Raw genomic sequence first — 27,176 nt, forward strand, 5'->3', positions numbered from 1 at the left:
ACAGCCCTTCTTTGACAGGTTGTAGAGGAGAAAGTGCAGGTTGGAGAGAAGAGCAAGTTACTGGCGAAGATGGATGTTGTCATTGGAAATATTTTGAAGAATTTGGCGGATTTTATAGCGGAGGCGAATCGTTTGAGGGTGATTGTTCTGGAGAAGGAGAGAGCGAGACAGCAGCGCATCAGGCATCGTAGACGACGTTTGTGGATCCACCCCATCACAGCCAAGAGAATGACGCGTGGGGTCTATTCTACACTCTGCATGGACCTTCGACGAAACCCGGATAAAATTTTTGGATATGTTAGGATGAAAATGGAGAATTTTGATTACTTGGTGGAGCGCATTGCACACCTCATAAGAAAAGCGGACACCTATTGCCGCTTCTCTGTTTCACCCGCAGAGCGTCTGATGGTGACTTTAAGGTAAGCCACATTTATTGGATGTAATCGCATCAGAGCACACTTTCACTGCAATCTTGTTGGTGGTAGTTTGTATCTCCAAGTGTTAGAGCTCAGTTTTGGTATGTAATGCTGTGATTTAAAACTAATTTATTGTTTTTTAATTCCCCACAGATTTCTTGCAACTGGAGAATCCCTTTCGTCACTGCATTTCCAGTACAGACTCGGGATTTCCACCATATCTGGAATAGTGAAGTACACATGCCGTGCACTGTGGGACTCCTTAGCTGAAGAGTTTTTACCAGAGCCCACAACAGAGAGGTGGATTGAAATTGCTGACAAGTTTCAACAGATATGTCAGTTTCCCAACTGCTTGGGCGCTGTGGACGGGAAACATATCCGCATTGTAAAGCCAGCTGGATCGGGATCGGAATATTTCAATTACAAGAAATATTTTTCAATTGTCCTCATGGCCATCGCTGACGCGGAATACAAATTTATTGCGGTTGATATTGGGGCCTATGGCCGCTCCAATGACTCTCAAGTTTTCAAACTGTCTGCCATGGGGCGTAAACTGTATGGAAACACCTTCCAGTTCCCACCACCTAGACCGCTGCCGCAAACATCTGGTCCACCTATGCCATTTGTCTGTGTAGGGGATGAAGCCTTCCAGCTGTCAGAACACCTTTTGAAACCGTACTCTAGCAGAGGATTGACAAGACCAAAACGCATTTTTAATTACCGCCTCACAAGAGCAAGAAGAATGGTTGAATGTACCTTTGGTATTCTGACAGCCAAATGGCGGGTCCTATTGACTGCGATCAACCTCAAGACAGAAACTGTGGACGAGGTGATCAAAGCGTGCGTGGTACTCCACAATTTTGTTATCTGCAAGGAACCCATTTCCATTGAGGACACCTCTGAAGAAACCACCTTGCAAGATTACCATGACATTACCACTAGAAGTTCTGTGATGGTTTCAGTAATGAGGGACAATTTTGCACTATACTTTATGTCACCTCAAGGCAGAGTACACTGGCAGGATGACAGAGTGTGAAAGATTTGTGCCCTAACCAAACTTGTGTACCTTCTGTACCAACAGTGTATACCTTTGCCAACCAAAGTTGGCTATCTTGTCATGGTCTCTATTTTTAGCTTTAGGCCACAGGTGTGTACCTGGTTGTGTTTTATGCAAAGTATTTCACCTTTTAACAAAAGTTGTGTACATTGTTAGGAAATCACCAACAATAAACACAACTTTTTAGGTGAAATACTTTGCTTCAAACACAACCAGGAACACAACTGTGGCAAAAAGCTAAAATTTTCCCACAGTTATATACCTAGTTTTGAATACCATTTCACCTTTTAAATACCCTGTATTTAACCTTTTTCGCCGCAGAAAGAAATGACAGACAACCAGTGTAAAATAATTTAACTTTTATTGAAAAATGTTTTTTTTAGTAAACTTTTTTAAAATTTTAATAAACTTGTTTAATAAAGCTTTGAAACCATAAAACTGGTCATTTTTATTTAAATACACACATTATAAATCTGTGTAGTGTGTGGTGGAAATACTGCTGGAGGGGCTGCGGGACACTTCGACACTGGGAGTGTGGAGAGAGGACTGGGATCGTGGTGGAGAAGGAACAGTTAGAGGTGAAGGTGTGGAAAAAACTACAGAATGGGTGGACATGTGGGAAGCAGAAGAGGTGGTGGGTGGTGGAGTGGAGGGTTGGGCAGGGACTGTAGGAGCAGATGATGTTGATGGCAAGTTGTATGGGGAAGGAGTTTGGTACGGGGCAGGTTGCTGGAAGTGGGGAGATGTCTGGTACGGGGCAGGTTGCTGGAAGTGGGGAGATGTCTGGTACGGGGCAGGTTGCTGGAAGTGGGGAGATGTCTGGTACTGGGGAGGTTGCTGGTACTGGGGAGTTTGCAGGTACTGGGGAGGTTGCTGGTACTGGGGAGGTTGCTGGTACTGGGGAGGTTGCTGGTACTGGGGAGGTTGCTGGTACTGGGGAGGTTGCTGGTGCTGGGGAGGTTGCTGGTGCTGGGGAGGTGGATGGTGCTGGGGAGGTGGATGGTATGTAATAGGAGGGGGAGGATGGAAAGTGGCTGGAGGGGGTGTAGATGTAATAGGAGGGGGAGGATGGAAAGTGGCTGGAGGGGGTGTAGATGTAATAGGAGGGGGAGGATGGAAAGTGGCTGGAGGGGGTGTAGATGTAATAGGAGGGGGAGGATGGAAAGTGGCTGGAGGGGGTGTAGATGTAATAGGAGGGGGAGGATGGAAAGTGGCTGGAGGGGGTGCAGGTGGAGGAACTACTGTGGTGGGAGGAGGAGGTTGGGAGGTAACTTGCTGGAGAGCAGCGTGGCATGAATGCATTACATGCATCTGCTGGGCAGGAGAGAGCGTTTCCATGCGCTCCACAACAGACCTGAAAAAGGTGTGGTTTGGCGAAGATCTTGCTTCTGAATGCATGGTTTGCAGAAGTGTCTTCACCTCCAGAATGCTGGAGTTGATCTGCTGATAGCCTGCGGAGATTTGCTCTGACAAGACTTTTAGACAGTTCTGGAAAGATGCATTCAGATGCAAGAACTCTGGCGCATAAGTCTTTTCCTGACCCCTCTGCCGCTGCCGCCCAGTACCCGCAGGTGTACTAGAGGTGGCAGGGGCAGAAGGGTGGGGTAAAGGGAAAGCGATCTCCTCACAGCAGCTTCATGTAATGTAGGCGGCCACGATGCTCCTGTGCTGGTGGATGGGACAGATGGGTCGAATGTGTGGGAAGGCTGGGAAGGTGCAGATGTACCGGGGCGGTCGAAATGTCCCTCGGTGCCGGTCTCCTCAGGGATCGCCTCAGAAGGGTCCAATCGTGCAGGCTCCTGAGTGCTGCTCACCGTGCTGTGGAATAAAGAGAAAAAAAAACAATTAAAATAGTGACATGGTATGGCCCTGGCTGAAAAAAAAAGTTACATCTAAACATTTTTTTGTCACATATGGTGTGTAATATTTACCTTCTGGTGAGCATTGTCTCCCGGAGGAACGACAGGGCTCGTGTGTACTTGTACTTGCTCCTGCGTCCTCCAGATCCACTCGGGGCCCGCATCTCTTTATTGAACTCCTTCTTGAAACGATCCCTCACAGACCGCCACCGCTTCACAATTCTCTCCCCTGAAACGAGAAAGGACAAAGTGGTTAGTATACAACATCAGTGTTTCCCAAACTCCAGTCCTCATGGTCCCCAGGGGTCATGTTTTCAGGATTTCCAAAGTAAATAGAAATCCTGAACACATGATCCGTGGGGACCACGAGGACTGGAGTTCGGGAAACACTGGTTTAATTCAAGCAACCGGTACTGTATATACTTACGCTTTTTAATCTGGGCCCGAGCTTCGAGGTCCTCCCAGCGGTCCACAAGGAGCGAACAGATTTCCTCCCAGAGTCGCCGGGTAACGATCAGGTCAGCGTGGCGTCGGTCAGCCATATTCCAGAGCGGCTCCCTTTCTCTGACGAGATCGATGAGGCGGTCCACATCAATCCCTCCATCCTCACCGTCAGAGTCGGGAGCACGCTGTGAAGGCTGTTAAAGAAAAAGACAAAAATAACATAATTAGCCTCCACAAAAGAAATGAAATAAAAAGTGCAAAAAAAACAAAGCAAAAATATTTATACTTACACGCTGGTGACCGCCGCGTTGCTGTCGCCGACGACCCTGGGAGGCACTGCGAGGACCTCTTGGCCGAGCACCAGATTGGGAAGACTAGAGAAGAAAACAAAAAATGTTATGTCTTTGGATGTAGGCATTTGTTTGCTGTGTGTGGTCTGCAGAACATTGTTTTCTATGTGTTGTGTGTAGTGTGATGTTGTGTTTCTGCGTTTGATGCAAAAAACTTACCAATTGTGAGCCCACTCCAAGTGTCTGTCCACCCCTTCCTTATTCTTCTGGGAGCTCCTCTTCATCTTGTGAATCCTGTTTTGAAATAAAAGGCAATGAATACACATATATTACAGAGATGATGGATTTTGGAAATAAAAACTTACCGTCAAACACTGACGATGCGAGGGAGGGCTCACAGAAGATGTGCTGTCTTCCTCATGGCCAGACTCCATGGCTGTGGGTGGTGTTTCTGCTGCTGCCATTGCTGCTGCTGCATCTATTGGGCGGCTGTTGAATAAAGAGAAACAAAGGGCCAATGAATATCTTGATATTCCATAGCCCTAGTTTGGAGGAATGGGGGATTTGATAATTACCGTCTCTCATCTGCTGCTGGACTCCCCTCCCGTTGTTCAGCATGCTGCTCCATTTGGGGTGGTGCTGATGGTGCTGCTGCTGCAGATGTCTGCTGCCTTCTCCTGCTCCTGGTTCTTGGCTTGGGTGGCATGTTGGGTGTGGCTGAGGGTCCCATTGTCTTGCTTTTATATATGTCCTGTGGGCAGAGCTACTGAGCATGCTCAGACCAAAGAAACCGGATCCGGCCACCGGATCCGGCTGTCGCCGGATCTGGCGCATTGCGGCGCTCATAGGCTTTCATTGTATGAAAAAGCCGGACACGCCGGATCCGGCGTGTCCGGCTTTTTCGACGGAGACAAAAAACGTTACTGTCTCCGTTTTTTCCAGACGCCGGATCGCGTCACATTGCCGGATCCGGCAAAAATCGGATGAAACGCATGGCCATCCGGCTCGATCCGGCTCTAATGCAAGTCAATGGGGGGGGAAACCGGATCCGGCATTGCATTTCGACGGATCCGGTTTTAGTCAAAAGCGCCGGATCGCGCCTGAAGCCGAAAACCTGATGTGTGAAAGAGGCCTTAGTCTCGGATATCATTGCCTCTGTGTCCTGTATTGGAACACCTTTCTGGTGACCGTCCTGCTCTGGTCATTGCTCCTATTCAGACAGCGCCTCCTGGGCTCTGCTATAAATCCAGATCCCTGTATAGGGGTAAAGGGTATCAGTGTTTCTCGGGGTGCTGTCTGGCTGCAGTCCAGACCGCAGGCAGACGTCACATAAGGGTCCTTGAGAGAGGTCTCTCATTTGTGCCAACACCCAGGTTTGACCCCTTTGAATGGATTAAGGATATTAGTTTTTTCACATGCAAACTTAAATGGAAAAATTTTTTTGCTTTGAATGATAGAAATAATTGTCAAGAACTTGGAATTTCGGAGAGTGAACTTCCTGATGTAATGCTGTTGGCCGATATGGCTGAGGAAGGACAGAGAAGAATGGGGGAAGGTCCCTTCTCTGACTTAAAACCTAAACCGTTCTATCCTGGTTCTCCTCCTATCTCTCTGACCGCTCCTTTACTGTTTCTTTTGCCGGTTCCTCCTCCTCTCACCTTCCCCTTACTGTTGGGGTTCCTCAAGGATCGGTTCTAGGCCCCCTCCTCTTCTCCTTGTACACTGCCCCTATTGGTCAAACAATCAGTAGATTTGGTTTCCAGTACCATCTCTATGCTGATGACACCCAATTATACGCTTCTTCTCCTGACATCACGCCAGCCTTTCTAGAAAACACTGGCGATTGTCTAAACGCTGTGTCTAATATCATGTCCTCACTATATCTGAAACTGAACCTGTCAAAGACTGAACTCCTTGTGTTTCCTCCCGCTACTAATGTACCTACACCCGACATTGCCATTTCCGTGTGTGGTTCCACTATTACTCCCCAGCAACATGCCCGCTGTCTTGGGGTCATACTTGATTCCGAGCTTTCCTTTGCCCCCCACATTCGATCACTGGCTCGCTCTTGTCATCTGCACCTCAAAAACATTCCTAGAATTCGACCTTTTCTTACTTTTGACTCTGCAAAAACTCTTACTGTTTCTCTTATTCATTCTCGTCTCGACTATTGTAACTCTCTTCTAATCGGTCTCCCTCTTACCAAACTCTCCCCTCTCCAATCTGTCTTGAATGCTGCAGCCAGGATCATATTCCTCACCAATCGTTACACCGATGCCTCTACCTTGTGCCAGTCATTACACTGGCTACCCATCCACTCCAGAATTCAGTATAAACTTATTACCCTCACCCACAAAGCCCTCCATGGCTCAGCACCACCCTACATCTCCTCCCTTGTTTCAGTATACCACCCTACCCGCGCCCTCCGTTCTGCTGATGACCTGAGGTTAGTATCCTCAATAGTCAGAACCTCCCACTCCCGTCTCCAAGACTTTACACGTGCCGCGCCAATTCTTTGGAATGCACTTCCCAGGTCAATACGATTAGTCCCCAATCCCCACAATTTTAAGCGTGTCCTGAAAACGCATTTATTCAGACTGGCCTATCGCCTCAACACATTAACCTAATCTATCCCTGTGTGGCACAGCCAAAAGTTTTACCATAACCAGGTTTCCCGCATCATGTTCCCACATGCTTTATGCCTCCATTAGCCCTCTGTGTCTGTACTGTTACACACTTAACATTATGGCTGGTCCATACAATCAGGGCAACTGTTACCACCCACCTTTCGTGTCTCCCTCTTTCCTCATAGACTGTAAGCTTGCGAGCAGGGCCCTCATTCCTCTTGGTATCTGCTATAATCTATGTGATAATTGTTATGCTGTAATGTCTATTGTCTGTACAAATCCCCTCTGAAATGTAAAGTGCTGCGGAATATGTCGGCGCTATAAAAATAAAATTTATTATTATTATTAAAAGTAAAAAAATGCCCCCAATAGGGGAGGTAAGCAGTAGTGACATTTTTCTACAGTTGGTCTCTGATGAGATTTGCAAGATTGACCCTAAAGGAGAGAGGACTTTACCAAATCTCCCCTTTTGTGAAAGAAAAGCATTAGAGGGACTCGGTAACAATGATCAGATTTTACTGAAACCCTCAGAGAAAGGAGGTAATACGGTCATCCTCAACAAAGATCAATATGTCCAAATGTGTCTAACTATTCTGTCTGATAGATCCACCTATGAGCAGGGATGAGCGATATTGCCCGATATCGTATCGGAATTCCGATTTCCGATATTGAAAAAATATCGAATATCAGAATTTCCAATTTCCGATATCAATGCAAGTCAATGGGACAAAAAAATCGGAATTACAAAATGACCACTACAGTGCTACATAATGGATAAAATGGAGGGGAAACACCTCAGGATAATGGGGAAGGAGTTTGCAGAGGAGCAAAAAATCGCAAGAAAAATGCACAGAGCGAAAGCTATAGCAGGAAAACTGGTCGCCATCTTCTTAACAACGGTGTTTTTTCTTTGGATTAGGATTAGTTGGGGTAGGGTTAGGGTTTATGGTTAGTAGAGTAAGGGTTAGGGTAAGGGTTAGGGTTAGGTATGGTTAGTAGAGTAAGGGTTTACGGTTAGGGTTATGCTTATAGTTTGTAGGGTTAGGGTAAGTTAGGGTCATGGTTAGGGTTAGTAGGGTTATGGTTAGGGTAAGGGTTAGGGTAAGGGTTAGGGGTTAGGGTTAGGGTTAGTAGAGTCAGGGTTTACAGTTAGGGTTATGCTTATAGTTAGTAGGGTTAGGGTTAGGGGTTAGGGTTAGGGTTAGTAGGGTTAGGGTAAGGGTTAGGGGTTAGGGTTAGTTAGGGTTAGTAGAGTCAGGATTTACAGTTAGGGTTATGTTTATAGTTAGTAGGGTTAGGGTTAGGGGATAAGGTTAGTTAGGGTTATGGTTAGGATTAGTAGGGTTAGGTTAAGGGTTTAGGGTTAGTAGGGTTAGGGTTTAGGGTTAGTAGGGTTAGGGTTTAGGGTTAGTAGGGTTAGGGTTAGGGGTTAGGGTTAGTTAGGGTTAGGTTAAGGGTTAGGGTTATGGTTAGTAGGGTTAGGGTTTAGGGTTAGTAAGGTTAGGGTTAGGGGTTAAGGTTAGTTAGGGTTAGGGTTAAGTTAAGGGTTAGGGTTAGTAGGGTTAGGGTTAGGGGTTAAGGTTAGTTAGGGTTAGGTTAAGGGTTAGGGGTTAGGGTTAGGGTTTAGGGTTAGTATGGTTAGGGTTAGAGTTAGGGTTAGGTTATGGATTATGGGTTACGGTTAGGGTTAGGGTAAGGGTTAGGGGTTAGGGTTAGTTAGGGTTAGTAGAGACAGGGTTTACGGTTAGGGTTATGCTTATAGTTAGTAGGGTTACGGTTAGGGGTTAGGATTAGTAGGGTTAGGGTTTAGGGTTAAGCTTATGGTTAGTAGGGATTTCCGATGTGAAAAAAATATCGGAATCGGAAATCGTAATTCCGATATCGCAAACATCGGGCCGATTTCCGATATTTCAATATCGGAAAGCTCATCCCTACCTATAAGGTGTTGAAAGGGGATCCATCTGAGGACTATAATCTTAAATTGTCTGTGTTACTAAAGAGTGCACTTGAGTCTAGACTGATCTCAAAAAATTAATACAACTATTTGTTACAGAAATGGCCGGTGACGGCGACATTCTACTCCCTGCCCAAAATACATAAGGGCATTGACCCTTCTAAAGGGGAGACCAATTGCATCAGGCATTCATGCCCTTTGTCAGAACTCGAGTGTATATTTGGATAAATTGCTGAGACCTTTTGTGCTATCCCTCCCCTACTATCTTAGGGACACAATGGACCTTCTTAACAAACTTGAAAGAATAACTGTGGATCCAGGCACTATACTGGCTTCCATTGATGTTGAAGCATTATATAGCAGCATTAGACACACTGAAGGCCTCAAAGCGGTCAAATACTTCCTTAAAGGGAGGGGAATACACTTTGGAGCACACAATTCCTTTATACTAGAACTTCTCGAGTTCGTTTTATGCCATAATTACTTTTTGTTTACCACCAGCTCAGGGGCACAGCGATGGGGAGCCCTTGTGCCCCCACTTATGCTAATTTGCTCCTGAGTTGGTGGGAGGATACGATTGTCTTTGGGGACGAGGATGTCGTTTGGTCACCAAGGATTTTATTTTGGGGATGTTACATCGACGACATCCTCGTCCTTTGGGCAGGGAGTGGGGAGTCGTTTGGATCCATTGTGGATGCTCTTAATGTTAATGAGATGGGTCTTTTTTTCACACATGAGGTGGAGGGAGACCAGATTAGTTTTCTTGATACGAGCATCTCTATTTCTAGAGATGGCTGTTTGAAAACCAGGTTATATCGGAAACCGACCTCGACTAATAGCCTTTTAAAATGGGAAAGTCATCACCCCCCTCTTAAATGTGGAATCCCAAGGGGGCAGTTCCTAAGAGTACAAAGGAACTGCTCTGATTGGGGAGATTTTGAATCACAGTCTAGAGACTTGTGGGGAAGATTCAGAGATAGGGGGTATCCCACAAGGATCATAGAACCTGCCTATCAGCATGCTAAAAAAGTTAATAGAACATCTCTTTTGATTCCTAAAGACAAGGAAGACCCAAATAATCTGACCAGGCTGATAGGCACTTTCGATGACCAGTCCGACAAAGTTTTGGATATACTCAAAAGACATTGAGCGATTTTAAAAATCGACCGAGACATATGTAATCACTTTACCCCAAAACCCTCAGTGATGTATAGGAAGAGTAGATCGATTAAAGACCGGGTGGTAAGGAGCCATCTTGAGCCCTGTAAGAGAGAGGGCACATGGCTGCAAAATAAAGAAAAATAAAGCCATTGGTACATTTAGATGCGGACACTGCAGTTTTTGTAAGCATCTATGTTCCTCACAGACATTTTGTAGTGCATATACTAAAAGGACATATAACATGAAATCGTTTGCTAATTGCAAAACTGCAGGAGCCGTATACCTGTGCACCTGCTCTTGTCCCCTTGACTATGTGGGAAAACCTAACCGTTAGCTGAGAGTCCGAATAGGTGAACATCTGGGGGATATCAGACATTGTAGAGACACATCCCTTGCACGCAATGTTAATCTCATACATAGGGGCGACATTAAACAGATTTCTTTTCGTGTGATTGAATCATAGAATCATAGAATCATAGAATCGTAGAGTTGGAAGGGACCTCCTGGGCCAGCTGGTCCAACCCCCTGCTCAAAGCAGGATTCGCTAAATCATCCCAGTCAGATGTCTGTCCAGCCTCTGTTTGAAGACTTCCATTGAAGGAGAACTCACCACTTCTCGTGGCAGCCTGTTCCACTCATTGATCACTCTAACTGTCAAAAAGTTTTTTCTAATATCTAATCTGTGTCTCCTCCCATTCAGTTTCATCCCATTGCTTCTAGTCTTTCCTTGTGCAAATGAGAATAAAGTTGATCCTTCTACAATGTGACAGCCCTTTAGATATTTGTAGACAGCTATTAAGTCTCCTCTCTGTCTTCTCTTTTGCAAACTAAACATTCCCAAATCCTGCAACCTTTCCTCATAAGACAGGGTTTGCAGACCGGTCACCATTCTGGTCGCTCTTTTCTGAACTTGCTCCAGTTTGTTGATGTCTTTTTTAAAATGTGGTGCCCAAAACTGGACACAATATTCCAGATGAGGTCTGACCAAAGAGGAGTAGAGGGAAATAATGACTTCACGTGATCTAGACTGTATGCTTCTGTTAATACATCCTAGAATTGCATTTGCCTTTTTTGCTGCTGCATCACACTGTTGACTCATATTCAGTCTGTGATCTATTAGTATACCCAAGTCTTTTTCACATGTGCTGTCACTTAGCCCTATTCCTCCCATTCTATATATGCTTTTTCCATTTTTATTGCCCAGATGTAGTACTTTGCATTTCTCCCTGTTAAAAACCATTCTGTTAGTTGATGCCCACTTCTCCAGTTTATTTAAATCTTTTTGAATCCTCTCTCTCTCTTCTCTAGTATTAGCTATCCCTCCTAGCTTTGTGTCATCAGCAAATTTAATCAGTTTACCCTCAATTCCTTCATCTAAATCGTTGATAAAGATGTTGAACAATACAGGGCCCAGGACAGAGCCCTGTGGTACCCCACTTGAGACATTCTTCCAACTGGATGTGCAGCCATTTACGACCACTCTTTGGGTCCGATCACTAAGCCAGTTATGAATCCACCTAACAGTTGCCTTGTCCATTCCATACTTAATCATTTTTTCAATAAGGATTGTATGAGAGACTTTGTCAAATGCTTTGCTGAAGTCAAGATATACTATATCTACAGCATTTCCTTGATCCACCCAATCAGTGATACCGTCATAGAAGGAAATTAAGTTAGTCTGACATGACTTATTAGTTACAAACCCATGCTGACTCTGTTTAATCACTTCATTCTTATCCAGGTATTGACATACATGTTGTTTAATAATTTGTTCAAAGATCTTTCCTGGTATAGAAGTCAGACTCACCGGCCTATAGTTACCTGGGTCCACCTTCTTCCCCTTTTTGAAGATAGGAACAACATTTGCGCTTCTCCAGTCTTCTGGCACTTCTCCTGTTCTCCAAGAATTTTCAAAGATTATAGAGAGGGGTTCAAAAATTTCTTCTGCTATCTCCTTCAGTACTCTGGGGTGTAATTCATCTGGACCTGGAGACTTGAATTCATTTAGGCTAGCTAAGTGTTTCCTCACTATCTTTCTGTTTATAGATATCCTGGATTCTTCTATTCCCTTAATAGGACAGTGAATAACAGTTGATGTTACATTTCCTTTCTGAGAGAAAACAGATGCAAAATAGGAATTTAAAATTTCAGCCTTCTCAACATCCTGTCTTACCATTTCATCATTTTCATCCTGTAAAAATCCTATAGCATCTTTGACTTTTCTTTTACTTTTGACATATCCCCAAAATCCTTTATTATTGCTTTTGACATCTCTTGCAAGCCTCAATTCATTTTCAGCTTTAGATAATCTGATTTGTGCCCTGCAGGTTCTGCAGACAGCATTATATTCTTCTTTAGATATGCCTCCCTCTTTCCATTTTATAAACATTTTTTTCTTCCTTTTTAGCATGTGCTTAAGTTCTGTGTTCATCCATCCTGGTTTCCTTAACTGCTTCCTATTCTTCCCTCTTTTCGGAATTGTTAACAACTGTGCTTTGAGAATTTCATTTTTCAAGATTTCCCATCCTTCCTGGACATTTTTGTCTTTAAGGATATCCAGCCATTGGATCCCTCCAATTCTCTTTCTGAATCCCTTAAAATCTGCCTTTCTGAAATCTAACCTTGACGTCTGAGTCTTCACAGGTCTTCCGCCTCTAGTTATCCAAAATTCTAAAATAGCATGGTCGCTACCTCCTAGGGTCCCAGCCACTTTTACCTCCTCAACCATTTCCTCCCTGTTTATAAGGATTAGATCCAAAGTAGCAGTTCCCCTTGTTTTCTCCCTTACCTTTTGGAAGATAAAGTTGTCAGCAAGAGAGGATAAGAATTTCCTTGACCTGTTAGTTTTGCCTGAGAGAGATTCCCAACAAATGTCTGGATAGTTGAAATCTCCCATGACAACTATGTCATATTTTTTGGAGAACTTGGCCATTTGATGCATAAAGAGTTCATCCATAGCTTCAGCTTGCACAGGCGGCCTGTAGTAAATGCCTACAATGGTGTCCTTTCCATTGTTCTGTCCTTGTATTCTTACCCAAACAGTTTCCACAGAACTCCCAGTCTCTGAAGCTTCAATCTCTGTGCAGATATACGCGTTTCTAACATACAATGCGACACCCCCTCCTCGTTTATCAAGTCTGTTTCTTGCAAATAAGTTGTATCCTTCTAGTCTTGTATTCCAATCATGTGTATTGTCCCACCAAGTTTCAGTGATTCCAATGACATCATATTTCTTTTCCTGTGTTAGTAGTTCCAATTCTCCTTGTTTGTTGCCCATGCTTTGTGCATTAGTATAGAAACATTTTAGTTTGTGATTGGTTTCTCTTTCTCCAATATTTTTATTAATTAGATTCTTTCGTCTTTGTTCTTCCTTTCCACTTCTAATAGCAGAGTTCTCAATAGCATTTGTCAGGTGTATGGCTTTTTCTGGTCTTTTGCTTCCCTTCCCATGTTGTTCTAGTTTAAAGCTCTCCTTACAAGTGTAGCAAGGCGACTTCCAAATACATGCTTACCAGTCTTCGTAAGGTGCACCCCATCTCTAGCAAGTAGTCCATCGTATAAGTAGTTCACTCCGTGATCCAGAAATCCAAATCGTTGCTGACGGCACCATCGACGTAGCCAGTTGTTCACCTGCAGAATCTTATTCCACCTCCTTGTTCCATGGCCATCCACTGGGAGGATGGAAGAGAAGACCACCTGCGCTCCCAGTTCTTTCACTTTCTTGCCTAAGTCTTCAAAGTCTCTGCAGATGGTTTCCAGGTCGTTTCTTGCAGTGTCATTTGTCCCCACATGTAGTAGCAGGATTGAGAGAGTTCAGCCCGCAGTAAGACAGGGAGACTGGGATAGGAAAATCCTACAGCGAGAAACACGCTGGATTTTCTGGCTTGAATTACAAAGCCATAAAGGTTTAAATAAACAGTTAAGTTTTACTAGCTTCCTGTGATCAATGTGGTCCTGTATGGTTTCAGTATAGCTCCTTAGCTCTACTGAGAGCTTTATGATGATTGTCTGCATAACATTATGCATTATTATTATTTTTATTTTTGGAGGATACAAATATTTTGCTCTGTCTTTCTATGGGAAATGTAATCTGATTTGGGGCATGATAATTAAATAAAATAGCGCAAAAATAAATTAAAGGTGGGATAAATTGTTAACCACAGCCTGCATCTGGGGCATGATAACTGAAATGATATAGCATTTTTTATAAAATATATTAAATGTGGGTTGAAATCGCTATCCGCAGTGTACTGGCTTTGAGCACTGGGTAGAATTATGCCTCTTAGCAACCTGGATATACTCTTGGTTGCTATGCCCCCGAGACGTATGATGCAGTCTCTGTGTGCCTCATTAGATGGACGTTGAGTATGATGCTTCATTAGATTGGCCCTGACAGTAAGCTTCATTAGATGGGCGCTGAACATGACGCTTGTTTTCAGCAGCGTCACTCAGCGCAGGTTGCCCCTCCCTCCGATGACACACTTCCGGGCCTATGGGACGCAGATTGCATTCCATTTGACATCCATCATGCAAGTTAGTAGACCGGAATTGGGCGCTGAATCTTTAAATAATGGCACCGCACGCGCCCGGAGCAAGCAGCACATTGCATTTGCCTCTCGGCCAGGGGGTGACTGGACCCCGATCTCTTGACCCCTGATGAACCCTCGCTACTTGAGAGGGGGAAACATGTTGGGTTTTTGCCATCATCAATGGCTGATAAGCATTTTTCTTTTTCTTATACACTCTGCACTTGACAGATCATATTCTTGAGCCTGATTGGAGAAACTCGGGCAGCTATAAGAAATGGCACCTTATTGAGAATTAACTGTGCTGTATGGGGGAGTGCACATTGTAACCTCTATGAGCAATATATTTCTTTGTGCCAGGTATTTTCTGGTGAGGCGGATATAGCCTCATGCTACATGAGGGCTGCCCCTTCACTTGTGTGCCTTATACTGCATATTATATGTGGAAATTTTCGGTCCGTCAATCTATGTGCACTGTGTATTTATTGGACATTGTCTATAGGTGCTGTGCATTCATATTGAATGGTGTGTGGGGTACTGTCTTACTGATTAGCAGCTTATAAAAATTTGTTTTGATTACGAGATAGGTATTATTAAACTGCATTTGCTATATACCCTTATTTTGATTTCAAGATAAGATTATAATAGGGGGGGTGTTTGATAATTGTTGTTTATCAACTTTTTTGGTTAGACGTTTTTTGAAAGGTATATTTACCCCTCATTTTTCCTTTTTTTATAGCAGCTGTCAGCATTTTTTGACTACGAGATAAGTCTTAATAAGCTGCATTCATACTTGACTTCAAGATTAGATTTACATTACGAGATAAGTTTACAGCACTATAGCACTTTTTTATTATTGTCCTCGTTATCATACATACAAGCCACATACTTTACAGTGTGCTATATCTGTTACACACCTTATACATCTGTGTGCTTAAAATTTGGGCATTTTAGGACTAAATTCCATTTTTTTGCTGTCTGTCACTCTAATTATGCACAGCACTATTTTGCATTAAAAAACATACAGGCCACATATTTGGCAGTGTGGTATCTCCGTGCCAGGCCTCATATATCTGCGTGCTCTAAGTTTGTCCGTTTTAAGCCGCTATTCCAGTGTTTTCCTGTCTGTCACTCGAGTTCTATTCAGCACTATTTAGCATAAAAAAGAAAAAGCACAGGCCACATATTTGGCAGTGAGGTGAATTTTTTAGAGATAAGGGAAACACCAGGGAAACTGATACAATGGAGGGCCCTGCAATAGGGAACGGGGACGTGGAGACCTCCTGCAGTCCCCTTAGTCAGTGTCTCTACACTCCTAACGGTCCCTAGGCAGGTTTTGCACCTGGCAACAAGCAGGATACCTAAAAACAGGCCAAGTTACATGTTAACATAGGAACCCTTCTTTGTTATCACCTTCACAATTCTTGCATCCATTGAAGTTGTGAGTTTTTGGAGAGTTTCTGCTTGTATTTCTTTGTATGGTCAGAATAGCCTCCCAGAGCTGCTGTTTTGATGTGAACTGCCTCCCACCCTCATAGATCTTTTGCATGATGATACTCCAAAAGTTCTCTATAGGGTTGAGGTCAGGGGAAGATGGTGGCCACATCATGAGTTTATCTCCTTTTATGCCCATATCTAGAGTTGAAAAATTTCAAAAGTCGCCGACTTTTGGCAAAGTCGGGTTTCATGAAACGAAACCCGACCCTAGGATGAGGTCAACCACGAGGTCGGCGACTTAGGCGCCAAAGTCGCGTTTCAAAAGTTTGTTTTGCGCTCTTTTTCAGCCAATCAGGATTCACGGACACTGTGGGCAACGTGATTACATAGGCAGGGGTCACCACCATCTTTCAGAAGGGCATCCAATTGATTGGCTTGCTTTGGTGGGCATCACAGGGAGTATAAAAGGGCGTGCACACCGACCACCATGTTACTCATGCTGATCTCAGAATAGGGAGAGCTGCTGCTGATGATGATTTTTTAGGGAGAGCGTTAGGCAGGGAAGAAGACACCAAAATGCTTCTGCTGCTAGCGATTTTGCCTGTACAACACACCAGTCACTGTGTGTGCAGTGCAAGTGGAGGCTGTATTTTGCTGGATCAGCGGTGTTGGTTGTTAGGCTGCCTTCTAAGGCTTCCTGACGGCTGCATTGCTGTTTACCCACTGCTCTGCAAACTGCTTTTTTAAAAGCAATCCCAATTTTATTTTTGTCCTGGTGAGGTACTGAGCGTGCATTTTTTCACACCATACAGTGGTGTACACTCCTCACACAGTACCGTGTAACGGCTGTTATCACAGCCACAGGGAAGCTATCTGTGTGTCACTCTGTAAGGATAAGTCGAGGACATTTTCCGTTCTTACAGACTTGCACCTTCTAGTTTTGTCTAGCTTTCAAACAGTTAAATATATTTGCTGTTTGATCACATTCAAAACTATAGAGAGACAGCGTGTGTCAGTCCGTATACTTAAAAAAAACGGAGCTTGACAATTTTACGTACACCGGACAGCCGTGTATGTGCACGCTCCTCTCTCAGTACCGTGTAACGTCTGTTATCACGGCCACAGTGAAGCTATCTGTGTGTCGCTCTGTAAGGATAAGTCGAGGACATGTTCTGTTCTTACAGACCTGCACCATCTAGTTTTGTCTAGTTTTCAAACAGTTAAATATATTTGCTGTTTGATCACATTCAAAACTATAGAGAGACAGGGTGTGTCAGTCCGTATACTTAAAAAACACGGAGCTTGACAATTTTACATACACCGGACAGCCGTGTACGTGCACGCTCCTCTCTCAGTACCGTGTAACGGCTGTTATCACGGCCACAGTGAAGCTATCTGTGTGTCGCTCTGTAAGGATAAGTCGAGGACTTGTTCCGTTCTTACAGACCTACACTCTAGGGAGATTCCTATTCTGCCCAATTCTATATACACCTTGTAGTTTGTCACACACTAGCCAATTTCTGCCTGTGACATAGCGCTGTGATATTCAGTGGGCCTCACACAATCCAAAAGTGTCCAGTGTCCACGAGTGTGTGCAGAAATTCAAAATCTCCGTTATCCTATAGTGACATTTTTCACACCTGCGACATCGAGCCTGTGACATAGCACTGTGATATTTAGTGGGCCTCACACAATCCAAAAGTGTCCAGTGTCCACAAGTGTGTGCAGAAATTCAAAATCTCCGTTATCCTCTAGTGACATTTTTCACACCTGCGACATTGAGCCTGTGACATAGCGCTGTGATATTCAGTGGGCCTCACACAATCCAAAAGTGTCCAGTGTCCACAAGTGTGTGCAGAAATTCAAAATCTCCATTATCCTCTAGTGACATTTTTCACACCTGCGACATTGAGCCTGTGACATAGCGCTGTGATATTCAGTGGGCCTCACACAATCCAAAAGTGTCCAGTGTCCACAAGTGTGTGCAGAAATTCAAAATCTCCGTTATCCTCTAGTGACATTTTTCACACCTGCAACATCCAGCCTGTGACATAGCGCTGTGATATTCAGTGGGCCTCACACAATCCAAAAGTGTCCAGTGTCCACAAGTGTGTGCAGAAATTCAAAATCTCCCCTGTCCTATAGACACCTTGTTTTACATTACTATATAGTTTGTTGGATTTTGTCTACATTTCTACCAAAAATGAGGAAGGCTGGTGGAAGAGGCCGTGGAATTGGGCGGGGGTTGGCAGCTGGTAATGATGGTGTTGGTGGTGGATCTGATGGTAGTGGCAAAAGCAAAATAGGACCGAATGCAGGAGGTGTTGAGCCTGTGTCATCGTCTGGCTCCACAAGGCCTTGAAGGCTTAGTTTTCTAGGAGTTGGCAAACCACTTTTAAAGCCAGAGCTTCAGGAAAAAGTTTTGTCTTACGTTGCTGACTCAGCCTCCAGCTCTATCGCCTCCTCTTCTGAAGTTGTAAAAAATAAAAGCACTGAGTCGTCATTGGAGGCTCATGTTCATGAACCACACCTTTCCTTGTGTCCTTCACCCCAACCAAGATTGAAGGATGACGCAGGCCATACTACTGATTTCTCCATGGAGCTGTTTTCACATACCATGCCTGGATTATCAAGTGAAATGGTGAATTATCCAGGCCAAGATGAATCTGACATGGAGTGCACTGATGCACAGCCACTGATAGATAATTCTGCTGGTGCACTCACTCAGAGCCGTACATTGTCCTCGCAGTGTACAGAGCCATATTCTGACCCTGATGAGACTCAGGTGCCCCTTCCCGCACACTATACCACCATACACGATGACACAGAGGAAGGTGCACATGACATTGAAGAGGAGGTGATGGATGACCCAGTTGTTGACCCAGATTGTCATCCATTGGGGGAAGAGGGTGCTGCTTCCAATAGCTCAGATGAGGAGGAGGAGCATCCACAGCAGACATCGACATCACAACAGCTGTTATCTGGCAGGCCCGGAGCACTCCAAAGACAGTTTCCAAAAATCAAAAGAGTTGCTGGACAGCTTGTCCAGAGGGTCAAAATATCACAGCGTGCTAGGCCGCAAAATGTCTGCCAAAGTAGAAAGAGTGCAGTGTGGCACTTTTTTGAACAAAATCCTCATGATCAGGCCAAGGTTATCTGTAAGAAGTGCGCAAAGACCTTTAGCCGAGGGAAAAATCTGAAAAATTTGAATACCAGTTGCATGCTTAGACATTTAACCAGCATGCACTTGCAAGCGTGGACACAACACCAAACCTCAAGTACCACATGTGCAACTGATCACAAAGAAGGTAGTCAGCAACGCTACATTGTTCCCCCCACTGTAAGCCCACCGGTTAGCAGAGCAACAAATGTTGAGGTGTCGTTGCAAGGCCACAGCAGTCAGGGAATCCCACTGTTATATCAACGAAAGACTGAATCTAGGCCATCAGAAAGAACACCAACTCCATCACCATCATCAACCCTCTCTCAGTCCGCCCTGTCCACCGCTACTTCCACCATATGCAGCTCTCAAGTCCAGCTAACCCTCCCAGAAACTGTGAGTAGTTCAAGAAAGTACTCAGTCTCTCATCCGCGTACACTGGGTTTGAACGCCCACATTGCCAAACCAATCTCGTTAGAGATGATGCCCTATCGGTTGGTGGAAAGCGCAGCTTTCCACAAACTCATGGCCTATGCAGTACCACGCTATGACCTACCCAGTCGCCACTTCTCTCACAAAGCCATCCTAGCCCTCCACCATCATGTGAAAGACCGCATTGTCCATGCACTCAAGCAGTCAGTGAGTGGAAAGGTGCACCTCACAACTGATGCATGGTCCAGTCGGCATGGCCAGGGCCGTTACGTGTCCATCACTGCGGACTAGGTTAATGTGGTGGATGCAGGGTCCACGGGGACAGCGGTGGTGGGACAGTGCTGCCTAGTCCACGGTATAGGAAACAGTTGGCTGTAGGCGTTCGACCCTCCTCCTCCTCCAGAAGCGAAAGCTCGTCCACAGAGCGCAGTCGTACGAGCACTCCATCTGCAGCTGCCACTGTTGCACACGAGGTGTCCCCCTATCGAGCAGCTAGTGGAAAGCATCAGCAGGCTGTGTTGCAGATGATGTGTTTGGGCGACAGACACACCGCCGAGGTGCTGGCCGAGTACTTTCAGCGACAAACTGAGTCATGGCTGGGCAGTGTACATCTTGAGGCAGGCAAGGTAGTTAGTGATAACGGCCGTAATTTTGTGGCAGCCATAGCCCTTTCAAAACTCAGCCACATACCTTGCTTGGCTCACACCTTGAACCTGGTGGTGCAGTGTTTCCTCAACAATTATCCGGAGTTAACAGCCCTGCTCAGAAGGTGCGAAGACTGTGCGCGCACATCCACCGGTCGCCTGTACACTCCATTCGTATGCAGAAGCTGCAGCGATTGCTCCACCTTCCCAACCACCGCCTCATTATCGACATTGCAACAAGGTGGAACTCCACCCTTTACATGGTTGAGCGGCTGTGCGAGCAGAGGCAGGCCATAGTGCATTTGTGGGAGGATACACGGCCAGGTACTTTGAGAGCAGACATGGAGTTGACAGGTGTGCAGTGGTCGAAGCTGAAAGACCTCTGTAAAGTCCTTCAGTGTTTTGAGGAATGCACACGGCTGGTAAGCGCAGACGACGCCATCTTAAGCATGAGCATCCCACTTATGCGTCTGCTCGTGCAAACTTTGACGCACCTTAAGGAGCAGGCATCTGCAGCCAATGTTGACGAGGAGGAAGAGGTGGAGGGAATCCTTGATGACATTCAGCCATTGTCTGCTCAGGGACCTCTCCTGGACGAGGTGGAGGAAGAAGAGGAGGAGGAGGATGATGATGGGGATGATTACTTAGGGGAGGAGGATGCATCTCATGGGGCAAGTTAAAATGTTGGCGTGGCAAGGTCTGGTACAGGGTTTGTGCGTGACTGGAGGGATGTGGATTTGCCAGAAAGTGCTCCTCCACCCAGCACTCGCAGTGCATCATTGACACCGGGAACATTGGCCCACATGTCAGATTATGCCTTGCAGATCCTAAAAAGGGACCCCCGCATTGCCAAAATGATGAACGATGATGACTACTGGTTGGCCAGCATCCTGGATCCACGCTATAAAGGCAAATTACAAAACATCATGCCACAGGAGAACCTTGACCTAATATTGGCTACTAAACAAGCAACTCTGCTTAACCGGTTGGTTGAGGCATTCCCAGCACACAGCAGCAGTGATGGTTCTCACTCGAGCCGTACAGGCCAGGCGCAGCTTGGCAGAGGTGTTCGTGGTGCACACAGCAGAAGTGGCATTGGAGACAGGGGTTTCATGACAATGTTGTGGACTGATTTTTCACGGACCGCTCACACAACTGGTAATACTGCATCTCCTGTCACTTGGAAAGTGACAGGAGACAGCAGTTGTCAACTATGGTTAACGACTACTTTTCCTCCCATATCGATGTTCTCCCGCACAGGTCATTCCCCTTTGACTATTGGGCCGCTAAACTGGACACCTGGCCTGAATTGGCACAATATGCCTTACAGGAGCTCGCTTGTCCAGCTGCAAGTGTGCTATCGGAAAGAGTCTTCAGTGCAGCTGGATCAATCCTGACAGAAAAAAGGACCCGTCTGTCAACCCAAAATGTGGATGATCTAACCTTCATTAAAATGAACCATGCATGGGTTTCCAAGGATTTTGTCCCACCTTCCCTTGATGACACATAGGTTGCCAGAAAAATGGCTTGCTTTGGTCCTCCTCCTATTCCGTGAACTTGACCTATTTCGCCTTTGGCAGCAGCTGAATGACCCACATCTACATATGCCACTTTGTAAACCTCCTTAAATGGGCGGCCCCCCCATGGCCGGGGTCACCACCTAGCGTACAAAACCATGCAAGTGCCGTTTCCCTGGACAGGTGGGTAGGCCGACTCTTGGGCGCGGGCACTGGCATAGGGTCCCTCATAGTGCAATCAAGTGTCTCTGACAGTGGTGGTGCACACCCGCCGTCAGACACACCGCCATACTATGAGGGGCCCAGTGCCAGTACCGATGCCCACGAGTGTGCCCCCCTTGCTTGGGTAGGGCCGCTGTGTAGTCTGGGCTGTAAAATCCTTCACTGGGACTGCCACTACAAATTGATTGAACTGAAAGATGATGGTTAAGATGTAGCTATGCCCTGTCCTGCTTGCCGGGCTCTAGCTCCAGATTATCAGTGGCTTCCATTTCTTATGGACGTTGACTCACAATTACATGCAGTGGTGGTTTATCATCAGCTTTCACAGTTTTCCTACTCACAAACGTGTGACATTCTGGCGCATATTTCAAAACTGTGCCCTCTCATGCCAATCAAATAGAATCGCCTACGGCCTGTGGCTTCTGTCTTTTGCACTCCAAAGTTACATGACAGATCATGATAGCCAGTGAGCACCATGTTTACATTGCTCCCTGTGATAAAAATTGGATTGAGATGAGTAACAGTGATGGAATCAACGGAAGTGCGATACAGCAAGACTTTATTCACAAAAAAATGTTTTCACTGACTCAAAACACAAATTAATTGAGGGTCAGCATCACCTATGAGAATTGTGACGGAAGTTTTTCCCGTGAATAATAATTCCTAGATTTCTGCAATCAATAGCCTTTATGTCACTAATTGTATGCATCTCATTTCCTATTGCGGAGAGGCTGGACTATATTACTGAGACAGAAATATATATGAAGATTTAAAAATAACACCAAAAGTATATAGTTGTGTATGCCTCAAATGCATTTCCTTTTTTCCACTTTTTAGATTGCTGTGTAATCCATACTGAGAACACGGAGATTTTACATGTTTAAACTATCCTATATATACCTGCTATCCAGTGATAAAGTACCCTTTCTCAACTTTGTACAATCTGGTCAAATCCATACAGGGCCTGAGAACATCTGAGTCTGCCTCCTGATCTATAGACATATATTTTTAATGTGCAAACTAGGCTACATATATATGTGTTATCCGGTGAAACTGTACCCTTTATCAACTTTCTACAATGTTGTTGAATCCATACTGGGCCTGAGAACGGCTGCCGAGCTGTTAAGCAAGCTACAGCACCAGTGGTTTGGACACATAATTTTTTCCGAAATGACGGTTAGGCCTAACTCCGGAATTGCGGTTGACCTGAACTTACTGGGAAATCATCGTTTGCGGGGAATAATTGGAATCACAGATCCCCATCACTGACGGTGTTCTGCTGGTTATCTGCACCTGTAAGTGACAAAAGCTGGTCATTTCAGTGTAGCATGCATGCAGCCCCGGACATGTAACGCCATGATAGACCATGATAGTGCCAGCGCCTCGCGTATCCCTCTAGTAAGCTTGATGAGTACCGTGGAGGCATAATCTGAATCCCAGATCCCCATCACTAACGGAGTTCAGCAGGTTATCTGCACCTGTAAGCGACAAAAGCTGGTCCTTTCAGTGTAGCGTGCATGCAGCCCCGGACATGTACTGGAATGCTAGACCTGTTATTGCTCGATCTCACCTGCCACAGCCTCGCGTATCCCTCTAGTAAGCTTGACGCGTACCGCGGGGCCATGCCGGAGTCTCGGTCTTTAACGGAATAAAGCTGAGAAATCGCTAGCACAACTACAAACACACATACCACACCACACACAGAATCGACAAAGCTTCTGCATACTCATATTGACCTGAGAAATCATATTGCCAAGTCAATTTCAGCATTCAGTGAACATAGTAAATTAAAAAACTATCACCGTTGTGTATTTGCACTTTTTTCAATTTCATCACACTTGGATTTTTTCTCCTGTTTTCCGGTACAATATATGGTAAAATCAATGGTGTAATTCAAAAGTACATTTCGTCCCACAAAAAACAAGCCATCATAAGGCATTATTGATGGAAAAATAAGTTATGGCTCTGGTAAGAAGGGGACCAAAAAACAAAAGCACAAAAATGGAAAATCTCAAGGTTGTGAAGCATTTAATCATATCATATTTGATTTAAAAGGTATTATTACTATCAGTAATAGAAAAGACATGATACAAGCACAAATGCTAATGCATAACAAGCAGCAGAAAAAAAAAATATTAAAATGCAGTAAATAAAACTCCTGGCCAGTCAAGTTCACAATATTTTCATTATGGCTGTAAGAGAAATTGTATTATGTTATAATTTATTCTATGAAATGAGGGAACTATTATATAATCAGGTAAAGAGACCAATGATTATGATTATTGATAGATAATCTTAGATAATGATAATGTTTGCGTATCCTGTATTCTAAAATCTAGTTTTTTACTTAATGGATTTTTTTTAAAGTCTTGTATGTACTGTATAATACATATAGCTGATGCAATAGATTTGCATCACATATAGAAAATAGTGATTACTTCATATTAGTTTCATTTCATCTTATTTTAATATTTGCTGCTTTACTTTTCCCAAAGAAATTATATTCCTGTAATAAAGTATACTTGGGACATCACAAAATTAATTTGCCTCAGGCCTGCTGTTTTAATATAATCCATATTGCAAGTTTATTAATCCTTTAATCCATTTTGGGTTTTTTTTATTGCAACCCAAAATATTTGTATCCCTGTATATTTGGTAATTTATCTAAATGCATCTCTGATTTATCATATTTATTTTTTCCAAGTATTTCATTTCAAACTTCAATGCTATTTTCCATTAATTTTTCATAAGAATGTACATCATAATAAACTATTATGTAGTCATCTAAACCATATGAAGTATTATTAGCATGGATAAAAGTGGTTTTTAATAATGCAAAGCTCAATGGTCCTTAAAATAGATCTTAACCATGTTTTTGTATTTAGGAAAAACTGCAAAATCTGATTCAAAATGTCCAACTTATTGTATCTGATAGTCAAGAGACCACACATTGTTTTCAGCTACCATAGCGATAATGATGATTATATATTTTTTTTATTATTGTAAGAAAAAGATGGTGTGCTGTAACAATACTTCTGAACAATTTTGATCCAATTTTTATTTTAAATTACTTTTATCTGTGTTGCAATTTAACACAATAAAATATGCTGGTAATCAGGGGCAAACTGGGCATTTGGTCAGAGGAGCATGTGTCCCTGGGCAGCCCCCCCAGCAGCTGTGAAGGGCTGCTTGTTTGCCTGTTTCTTCTTCGGCCGTGACTACTTGTTCGCAATTCACACTTCACAAACTTGCACACCCTCACAGAAAACTTAAACACCTCGATCCACACTCACTTTCCGAATCCCTCCTCCCTCTTACAGACATAAGTTCCTTACACAATGCAGATGCTGCTGCCGCTTTACATAACAGCACAATAGCTGTACCTCTGAAATCAGGCTCCCCTCTCACACATACCAAAGCTCTCAAAATAAACAGACAATCCTGGCACAGCAGTCTGACCAAAGAGCTGAGACGGGCTTCTAGGGTTGCTGAGCGGAGATGGAAAAGATACCACTCCAACAAGCACTTCATCAGATTCAAACAGTCACTCACTACTTTCAAGGTCACACTCGTTGAATCAAAACAAACCTACTTCTCATCTCTCATATCCTCCCTGTCTCACAAACCTAAACAGCTATTCAACAATTTCAATTCTCTCCTCCATCCCCATCACCTCTACTCTCTCCATTTATCTCAGCTTAAGACTTTGCCTTATTCTTCAAACAGAAAATTGATAACATCAGAGAAAGCTTTGGCCTACAACCCCCAGAGCACCTATTCCTAACTACTTAGCCCTCCTCCAAAACCAGCTTCTCCACCATTATAGAAGACCAACTTTCTGCCCTACTCTTGAGATCACATCTCACCACCTGTGCACGTGACCGGATCCTATCCCACTTCATCCCAAATCTCACCACAGTCTTCATCCCAACTCAAACCCATCTCTTCAACCTATCACTAACAACTGGTGTTTTCCCCTCATGCTTCAAACATGTCTCAATCACACCTATCCTCAAAAAGCACTCTCTTGACCCATCCTCTGTATCTAGCTATTGTCCCATATCACTTCTCCCCTATGCCTCAAAACTACTGGAGCAACACATCCATTTTGAACTATCCTCCCACCTCTCGTCCTGCTCCCTCTTTGAACGCTTACAATCTGGCTTCTTACCGCATCACTCCACTGAAACTGCCCTAACTAAAGTCACCAATGACCTTCTAACAACCAAAGCAAAGCAACACTACTCTGTCCTCTTCCTCCTTTGACACAGTGGACCATTCCCTAAAACAGATGCTCTCATCTCTGCATCACAGACTTAGCCCTTTCTTGGATCTCATCATAGCTAAGAGACCAGACATTCAGCACCTCCCACTCACACCACCTCCTTACCTCTCCTCCTATCTGTCAGAGTCCCACAAGGTTCAGTCCTAGGGCCCGTGCTCTTCTCCAACTACACATTTGTCCAGGGACAGCACATAGGCTTTCAGTAGCACCTCTATTTTGATGATACACAGATCTACCTCTCTGGACCCAATATCACCCAACATCACCTCCCTACTAATCATAATCCCACAATGTCTGTCCCTTCAAGCCACATATCCAAGCCCTTTCCACTTCCTGCTGACTTCAAATCAAAAAATATTTCCCGGATTTGTACATTCCTCAATCAAGAATCTGCAAAAACCCAAGTCCATGCACTCATCATCTCCTGCCTTGACTACTGCAACCACCTGCTATGTGGCCTACCCTTGTACCCCTCCAATCTATTCTAAACTCTTCTTCCTGACTAATCCACCTGTACCTCGCTATTCTCTTGCCTCTCCCCTCTGTAAATCCTTCCACTGGCTCTGCATTACCCTGAGACTCCAGTTCAAATCCCTAGCCATAACATTCAAAGCCATCCACAACCTCTCTCCTCCATACATTTTTGACTTTGTCTCCAGGTACTTACCTGCACATAATCTCTGATCCTCACAAGATCTCCTTCTCCATTACCCTCTTGTCTCCTCTTCTCACAATCGCATACAAGATTTCTCTCATGCATTTCCCCTACTCTTGAACTCTCTACCACAAGATATCAGACTCTCGACCACCATGGAAACCTTTAAAAGGAACCTGAAGACCTACCTCTTTCAACAAGCCAACAACCTGCAGTAACCACTAGAGTTGAGCGAAACAGGTCGGTCAGATTCAAAAGTCGCCGACTTGCGCCAAAGTCGGGTTTCATGAAACAAAACCAGACCACAGTGTGAAGTCGGCCATGCGGTCGGTGACCCAAGCGCCAAAGTCGGGTTTCGCCGAATGCTTGCACGTGACTTTTTTCAGCCAATGAGAGAAGTAGAGCGTAGCAGGAGTGTAGCTGGAGTGGGAGTGGGAGAGAGCAAGAGAGAGAGGGAGAGGGAGTGAGAGAAGAGAGAGAGAGAATAGAG

The sequence above is a fragment of the Dendrobates tinctorius genome, unplaced genomic scaffold (genome assembly GCF_039654945.1).
Source record: "Dendrobates tinctorius isolate UK_male_01 unplaced genomic scaffold, ASM3965494v1 ptg000064l, whole genome shotgun sequence".
Lineage (NCBI taxonomy): Eukaryota > Metazoa > Chordata > Amphibia > Anura > Dendrobatidae > Dendrobates > Dendrobates tinctorius.